Here is an 8,512-nt window from a genome sequence, read left to right as displayed (position 1 = left end):
ATTATATAAGTTGTGCTAGGTAAGTGCCGGATTTGGATCCTTTCCTCAGCTTAGGAGGTTACAATTATTATAACTTTTAGAAGATTTTCTATTTGTAGTTGTTGAATCAAAATCCAACGGTCCGTGTGCTATACTCAGGAAGCTCAGCCTTCTAAACTTAAGAGAGGATTCAAATTCGGTAAGTGCCAACCACAACGTATATTTCATCCTTCGCTTAAATATTATATTAATCCAGCCCTCCATCATTCCCATTCCCAAACAGTGAACAGTGCACAGCAATGGCATCCGATTCCCATTCCAGCTATTTGTATTCACAATGCTCTCAATCTAATCAAACTTTGCTGACCTTCATCTCTGCCATTTTCCTCGTCTTTTTGTACCTCTGGCTGGTCAAAAAATCCAACAACCCGAACCCGCAGCTGCCACCCAACCCCCGGGCCCTTCCCTTGGTCGGGAACCTCCTTTCCCTCGACCCAGAACTCCACTTCTGCTTCACGGGCCTGGCCCAATCTTCAAACTTCGCCTCGGCAGCACAGTCGGCGTTGTAGTCACCTCCCCTTCCTCAGCTCGCCAAATTCTCAAGGAACATGGCGCCACCTTCGCCAACTGTGATGTCCCTGTCGTTGGTCGGGCTGCGACGTACGGGGGAACCAACATTGTGTGGACCCCGTACGGACCGGAGTGGCGGATGCTGAGGAAAGTCTACGTGCTAACAATGCTCAGCAACACCACTCTGGACTCAGTGCACGCGCTCCGGCGGAAACAGCTCCGCCAGACCTTCGGTCACTTCTACAATCGGATCGGGTCGCGGGTTAACGTGGGGGAGCAGATGTTCCTGAACGCGCTGAATGTTATTACGAACATGCTGTGGGGCGAGACCGTGGAGGGAGACGAGAGGGCGGGGCTCGGGGCGGAGTTTCGAGAAGTGGTGTCGAAGATAACGGAGCTTTTGGGTAAGCTGAATGTTTCGGACTTTTATCCAGGTTTGGCCTGGTTTGATTTGCAGGGGGTGGTGAAGCAGATGGACGGGTTGGTACGGAGGTTTGATGGGATATTTGAGAAGGTAATAGATCAACGGCTGAGGATTAACAAGGAAGGGGAGAACGAGGAGAGCAATAAGGATTTTTTGACGTGTTTGTTGAAGTTGAAGGAGGAGGGAGGAGATTCCAAGACGCCTTTCACCATGACGCATCTCAAAGCTTTGCTTATGGTAAGTAAATGTTTTACTTTGAATTTGTTGCAAGCTTTTAGTTTTCATAAATATTATTCTTACCATTTACTTATACCGTTATTTGTACCATCTCTTAATGGAGTTGAGACTCGCACGCGTTGATGGGTCATGCCTCTATTAGAGAGGTGATACAAATAGATAATAAGTAGAGCATTAATGTTTAGTTTTAGTTTTAAATTTATCGAAAACTTATTTCATAACTACTGTTTCTATAATCATTAATTGAAAAATGCACTGTTCCAAAAATCCCTGCCTAGGCGCTAGGCGGCTGGCCACTACCCTGATTAATGCCTGAACGTTTGAAATTAAGAAAATGCGTCTAGACCTACTGAGGCGCCCACCTAGACCACCTAGGCACTCACCTAGTGCGCCCAGACCTGCCTAGACACCCGCCTGGGTTGCGATTCACTTATATAGAAAATAGATAACTTTCATTTTGCATTTTATTTTTTCCAATAAATTGTAAGAGACTTGTTAAATACTTAAAATGAACACACATTATATGTTTGTTCCCTATATTTTCATTATGTTCCAATTGCGAATAATATAAACACTTATTTACACGAAATATAATAGATTTAATTAAATCCGCCTAGTCCGCCTCGCCGCCCACCTAGACCCCGCCTAGCCGCCCAGGTGCTAGGCCTCAACTCACTGCTCGACTAGCACCTAGCGTCTTTTAGAACCTTGGAAAAATGAAAGGTAAGGTTTGAAAACTAAAAAAATAACTTTCAATTTTTTATTTTCGAGTTTTGATTTTTAGTTTCCAAATAAAGTAATAAGAACGTTATCCCAAAATCCATTGATCTCCATGAGTCAAATAAGTTTCTAATTGGAAGTTTGTGCCTACCCAATTAATTGCATGTGGTCCATGACTCTCCATTGTTTTGTTGTTTGGTTTATTTTCATGTTTGAATTTGCAATGTTGTTGTCACGAGCCTATTTTCTCGTATTTATTTTTGAATGGTGGAAGTTGGATTTGAAATTTCAATTCCGCCATTAAAAAAAATGTTGTTTCAAATTTTAAATTCCTGAAAAACTAGATGAAATTTGGAATGCACAGCCATATGCTGAAAATTCCAAATTTTTTATTTGAAACTTTATGAAATTTGTCGAACTTATTCCTATAAAAAAATTCTAAAATATTCCAAGTTTTATTGTGTTAGTTTTGGATATGATTAATTCATGGTTTTTATTTTAATTTTTTTTAATTCTTTGTTTTTTATATATAATCACACACTTTTTCTTGTTGATGAGACGACTGATCGTCATTCCGATATAGCTTCCGGCTATGTGATGGGTATGACAAAATCATGAATGACGAGATATGAAAACGAAATTAAAACAGTAGGTCAAGTGATGGTCACAATTCCGCAAGCTGAGTGACAATCAAAGTGAGTAATTCAAATATTATAGTTTATGTTTCGTGCATACTTGATTTTGAAGAAAAATGGAATGAGTAACCTTATTTTGGAATTTGAAAATAAAGTTTGATTGGAATTTATTGGATTGGAAATTGAAAACCTTACTTTTAATCCAACCCGTCTGAAAATCACCCCCATATTATATTTGCTAAATTCCTAATTTGAAGAATATATTCAAATAATAATTACATAACCAGTGGTAGGTGTGTAATCCACTTAATGAAGAAAAAGGGAATTCTTGATCCGTCCAATAGTTTGATCACCAAATTCGTAAGTTTTCATCAATATTTCTATGGAATCACATCTTGATTGTGAAGAGTATTCATTTCCCTGTGCATGGGTATGTCTTTCCTTGAAACATGATGCATTGTGACAACCTTAATCTCAAATTAAATCTCATTTATTGACATGGTTGATTGTTTTACTGTGCACATTAGTTTTTTAACCTTACATTTGCGGCCAATCACTTAGGGCTCGTTTGGAAGTGCTTTTAAAAAGACTGAAAGTGCTTTTAGAGAAATGTTTTCTGCAAGAATCATCAGTTATTTGTTTCTTCCATGAAGCACTTTAAGTTATTTTCCAAGATTTACTTACATTTTTACTAAGGATTGGTTCCAAAAACATTTTCACCAAAAGCGCTTTCAACCATTTTAAAAGTACTTCCAAAAGAACTCTTAGATTTTAGGTTTGAAGTTTCAGTTTTAGCTAATGGAAACTCTTGAGGACCATTCAATGTCTTGAATAACCAACTATATCAATAAATGGGAGAGGTTAGTTTCTTTCTTCATGTAAATCCCCAACTTATGTACAAACTAACCTAAATGTATGAAGATTACTTTCTACATGAGCATTTGTTTTCCCTTGTTTCCAGGGAACCAATTGGTATAGTAACATAATAGTGTGCAATCTTTCTGTGGGCAGGATATTGTGGTGGGTGGGACTGACATTTCCTCCAACACAACTGAGTTTGCACTAGCTGAAATCATGAACAAACCAGAGATGATGGAAAAAGCCCAGCAAGAATTAGAAGATGTGGTTGGCAAACACAACATTGTAGAAGAATCTCATATCAACAAATTACCATACTTACAAGTTGTGATGAAAGAAACTCTGCGCTTGCACCTAACCTTGACTCTATTAATCCCTCGTTGCCCAAGTGAAACTTGCATTGTGGGAGGCTACACCATTCCCATAGGATCTTGGATTTTCGTCAACGTTTAGGCTATACACAGAGACCCTTCAATTTGAGAAAACCCGATTGGAGTTCAAGCCGGAGAGGTTCTTGGATAGCAAATGGGGCTACAATGGAAAAGGCTTCAACTATTTTCCATTTGGGTCAGGCAAAAGTATATGTGCTAGGATTGCAATGGCTGAGAGGATGGTGATGCATTCACTTGCTACACTTTTGCATTCTTTTGATTGGAAATTGCAAGAGGGAGAGGAGTTGGATCTTTCTGAGAAGTTTGGGATTGTGTTGAAGAATAAGATTCCTTTGGTTGCCATCCCAACTCCAAGGTTATCAGATCCAGCACTCTATGAGTAAAACAATGCTGCTACCAAATTCCTTGGAATAATACTCACTTTTAATAAATAAACCAACTTAGCCCAAAAAGATTTCTTGAAAACCACTTGTTTACAATAATGTTCTCTTGTCAAATATATAATATGTTGTGTTATCAATATGACTTTGAATTTATACCGACTGTATGTTCCTCTTTATATGGTGTAACAACATTTGTTATTGAAACCTCAAACTTATCTTCCTCTTTCTACGATTTTCTTTTCTCAAGCATTTTTGGATTTGACGTGTTTTATTTCTTTTGGTCCCCTCCCTAATCCCTTCCTAATCCCTAGGGTACGTTTGTTTGGCCTCATTGATTATCACTAGACCGGACTTGACTACATAATGTAATCATGTGTTTGTTAAGTGCAAGGACTACATTAAATAAGACTAAAGGGGACACACGTGGACAACCTCCCTCGCATGCTCGCTAGTGAGAGTTGTCACGAACCATGGGATTAATGGGGACTAACTCCCTCACATCTCTCTTTGCTTTATGATTTCACAAGCACGGCCATCATCGTTCCCCTTCGTCCATTACCCCTCCCCACCCTTATATCTCTCCTCGCTTTCTTCTCTTTATGCTCCACCAAGATTCAATTCTCCTTAATCTGTTCTGACTGGCGCCCAATAATCCCCTTTGAGGAGTTCCTTCACCCTCAATGGCCATCTGGATTTCAACATCTCGAAAATTGCCCTCTTGGATCTTTTGAATCTGGATTCAGACTTTTCCAAATTGGGGTTCATTCTCCTCCTCTTTGCCAACTACCTCCAGCCGCTCAAGGTCTCCATGAACGTCAAATCAGCGACATACAACCTAGAAGTGAAATTCGAATCAATTTGGTGTGTGCAGAAGTTATGGTTGATGTTTTTAGTAAAGAGGGAGGGAGAGAGAGTAATACGGCAAAGCTTTGTTGGATAGTGGCAAATTACAAAGTCTAGTCCATTGCAAAATGGAAAAAAAAAATTATTGGGACTAAAATATTTTAGTCCGAAACTTAGTCTAACACTGCACCAAACACTTCACTATTTTTATCATGCTCAGTCTAAGCCAATCCAGTTATGCTTAATCCCTAAAGTTAGACCAATTCAAGATAGTCTGGTACAATAAACACCCTAATCCCTCCCTAACCCTATGGAGATTGAGCCTAGGAAACCCAACTCTATTCGGTGGTCTCCTCCTGAAGCTGGTTTTGTGTCACACCCCGGATCCGGGGTCAATAAGAAAAATCTCGAACCCAAATCCGGCACGCGAGCTAAAAATAAAATTAAATAAAATGAAAGTGAAACTGGTTGGAAAAATATGAAAACAAGAAATCAATAATTCTTTACAAGACTAAAATAAATAAATACAAAATTCTATCCTAGCACTTAATCCGATTTCATCCCTTCTACCTTTTTTTACTGTTTAGTTCATAAACTTGCATAACAATAGAGGGGTGAGCTTCAACAACTCAGTAGGGACATAACCTTATCACAGTAATTGTCAAATTAAGTGTCATAAAATCATGTAATCAAGTACCAAATCATTATCAATAACAATGCATGCGTGCAATGTAATACTCTTCATCTCTACCTGTTAATTCGTATAATAAAACACGCGGACTCGCCTGAGACCTGGTACCTGCTAAGAGTTTGCCTCAACTACACAAAAGATCCCTTCCATTACCCTCATTTCCATTCATTTCTCCACATCGAAAGCTCCAACCACATGACACATGAGTGATGCATAAATAATGTCATTTCAACCCTCACATGTCTCACAATATATTCTCAACCAATAACATTTCACCAATAATTCCATAACCAATAACAAGTAAACATGCAAGAGCAGTATTTGTCCAATTAGTAAACCACATCACATTAATCAACCAACAAGATCAATAATAATAATATAATGTTTCACGAAATTTAATAAAGCCAATCTCCGTAAAAGTCTACCGTATTTCCCTTACCTGGATTCCAAAGTATTGCTCTGAGATAATAACACAAGAAACCACAACTTTGATAAGCTCCTATTCACAAGTATAAGAAAATTACCAAATGCCTTTTATGAACTTAAATACTAATCAACATACTTAAAACTCATCAGTTCCACGCTACTCAATTCAAAAGTCATTTGGTTGAACTATAATGTTGTACAAAATAGTTTCGTACATAGCAAACATGTATAGTGCTTAGACAAAAGTCTTTTGCCTTCAAAACCATTCAAGTAATATGTATAAATTAAACCGTACATAAAACCATTTACCAGCATGCTTATTCATTTAACAATAGACATACATCCATACATAGTACATATACATATACATGCAGTACATGCTTCGACTCTTCTCTTTGCAATAAAGCAGCATCCAAGTCTCCTAAAGTTAAGTGCCTTCCCAAGAATAGGAATCAATATGGTATTGTTATGTAACATGCGATATACATAACTTAAGAGGCTATCACTAAAGAACAATATGAATAGAAAGACTTTTCTATAAAACTAAATCAGCAGTATGAACGAATTCAAATACATATGCATAACGATGCCCATGAGCCCCTTTTTAGTTTAGATACAAACATTTATAATTTTTTAATAACATACAGAGATATGAAACAAATAACTAAGAGGAAAACCTAGAAAGGAAAACTCTTTAAACCTGAGAGAGAGTAGACCCCGATAGAAAGCGTTTCATCTAGCCAGTGAAGAAGACCGAAGCAATAACATTCTATTTATAGGAGAAGGAAGTCGGTACAGAGGAAGGTGAGATCAGACCAAGCAAACTTACACCGCCTAAAAGCTATCGATAGGTAGTAAGAATAGAAGATAAAATACTCAGATATTTATCAATATTTTCAGGCTAAATATTTAATCAATATTGTAAAATATGATTTTAGGAAATATATAATACACATAATCACAATAGAAAATAAATATTATTATTATTATTTGTAATAATACTATATGCATTTTAAAATATTGGTCTTTACATTTTGTCAAGCTCAACTTTGACGGCTCGGTCATTAACCAGCGGGTTGCCTCTGGTTTTGTGATTAGAAATGAGAATGGTTCCCCTATCATTGCTGGGGCGTGTAGTGTTGGACAAAACACCATTAATGTGGCAGAATGTTTGGCGTTTCGTGATGGTTTTTGGATGGCAAACTCGAGGGGATTTAATCGCATCATGGTTGAAGGCAACTTTAAGTTGGTTATTGAGGTTATTCATGCTCCCTAGAGATTGACGACCATTCTTGTTGACATTCAACGGTTGGCGGGCTTCTTTAAGGACGTCTGTTGGAAGCATGTCTTAAGAGTGGTCAATTTTCTAGCAGACGCTATCACAAGTGTTGGTCTCTCAATTAATGACTTCCATGTTTGGGATAAAACTCTTCCGTTGGCTACTTGTGCAACCTTTCTATTTTATTGTACTCAAACAGGTTGCCCTATGGGCTTTTCTCTTTAATATAGTTCTTTCCTTCTCTGAAAATAAAAATAGAGAATGAGCTTAGTTTGCTTATTTCAAAGTGCACGTGGCCTCATGCCAATTATCATTTTTTATTTCACGGATTACGAATTCTTATGACATCATTGTCCTACTAGGGGTCGGGCTTCCATTATTTGGCCTTCCTTTATTCATCCTCGTTATTATATTTTTTTTGCTTGGGACTTTTTGTCTGTTACCATATTTGTTCTTTGGTCGAAGCCTGAGGTATCCCACACCCCAAAGGGTAAAGGCATTTTATACCAACAAAACTATTGAGGTCAGTGGCGGATCTAGGATTTTAACTTAGGGTGGTCCTAATATAAAAGCTCCAAAAAAAAAAAAAAAAAAAAAACAAGATGAAAATATCATTGAACAAATAAATGGCAAACTACAATTTTCATTCATAATCTTTGTGCTAAACAAGCTAGAAATACTAAATTTGTCCACGACGGGATCTCATACTTTGAAAACGTGTCATGATAGTTTCATTGTCAATACAAGAAAAAACATCTTTCTCAATGTAAACAACTAAGCTATCATTTAACCATTGATCCCCCATTCTGTTGTGGAGTGGACTCTTAATGATATTCATGGTAGAAAATGCTCTCTCCACTGATGCAGTTGCAACAGGTAAAACCAAAGTCAATTCAATAAGTAAATACACATATTGAAATACTTGATGCAACCTTTTTTCCACCATTTCCTTAGCAAGATCACTAATGCTCTACAACTGAGAAAAGTCACTTCTCGAACGCATATAATGAATATAAATATCGAGTTAATCTTTAAGTGCCAATAGGTCTTGCTTCGTAAAATCTTGAGGGTACAA

At 37.5% G+C, this 8,512-nt stretch overlaps 1 pseudogene; it reads left to right on the top strand.

Moving 5' to 3' along the window:
* The first annotated feature begins 274 nt into the window (after window positions 1-274).
* LOC103952305 lies at window positions 275-4,267 on the top strand (annotated as a pseudogene).
* The last annotated feature ends 4,245 nt before the right edge of the window (window positions 4,268-8,512 follow it).

Source organism: the organism of the source record quoted next, unplaced genomic scaffold (assembly GCF_019419815.1).
Source record: "Pyrus x bretschneideri cultivar Hongxiangsu unplaced genomic scaffold, Pyrus_bretschneideri_v1 Contig14, whole genome shotgun sequence".
Classification (NCBI taxonomy): domain Eukaryota; kingdom Viridiplantae; phylum Streptophyta; class Magnoliopsida; order Rosales; family Rosaceae; genus Pyrus; species Pyrus x bretschneideri.
This window is presented reverse-complemented; position numbering and strand designations above follow the sequence as displayed.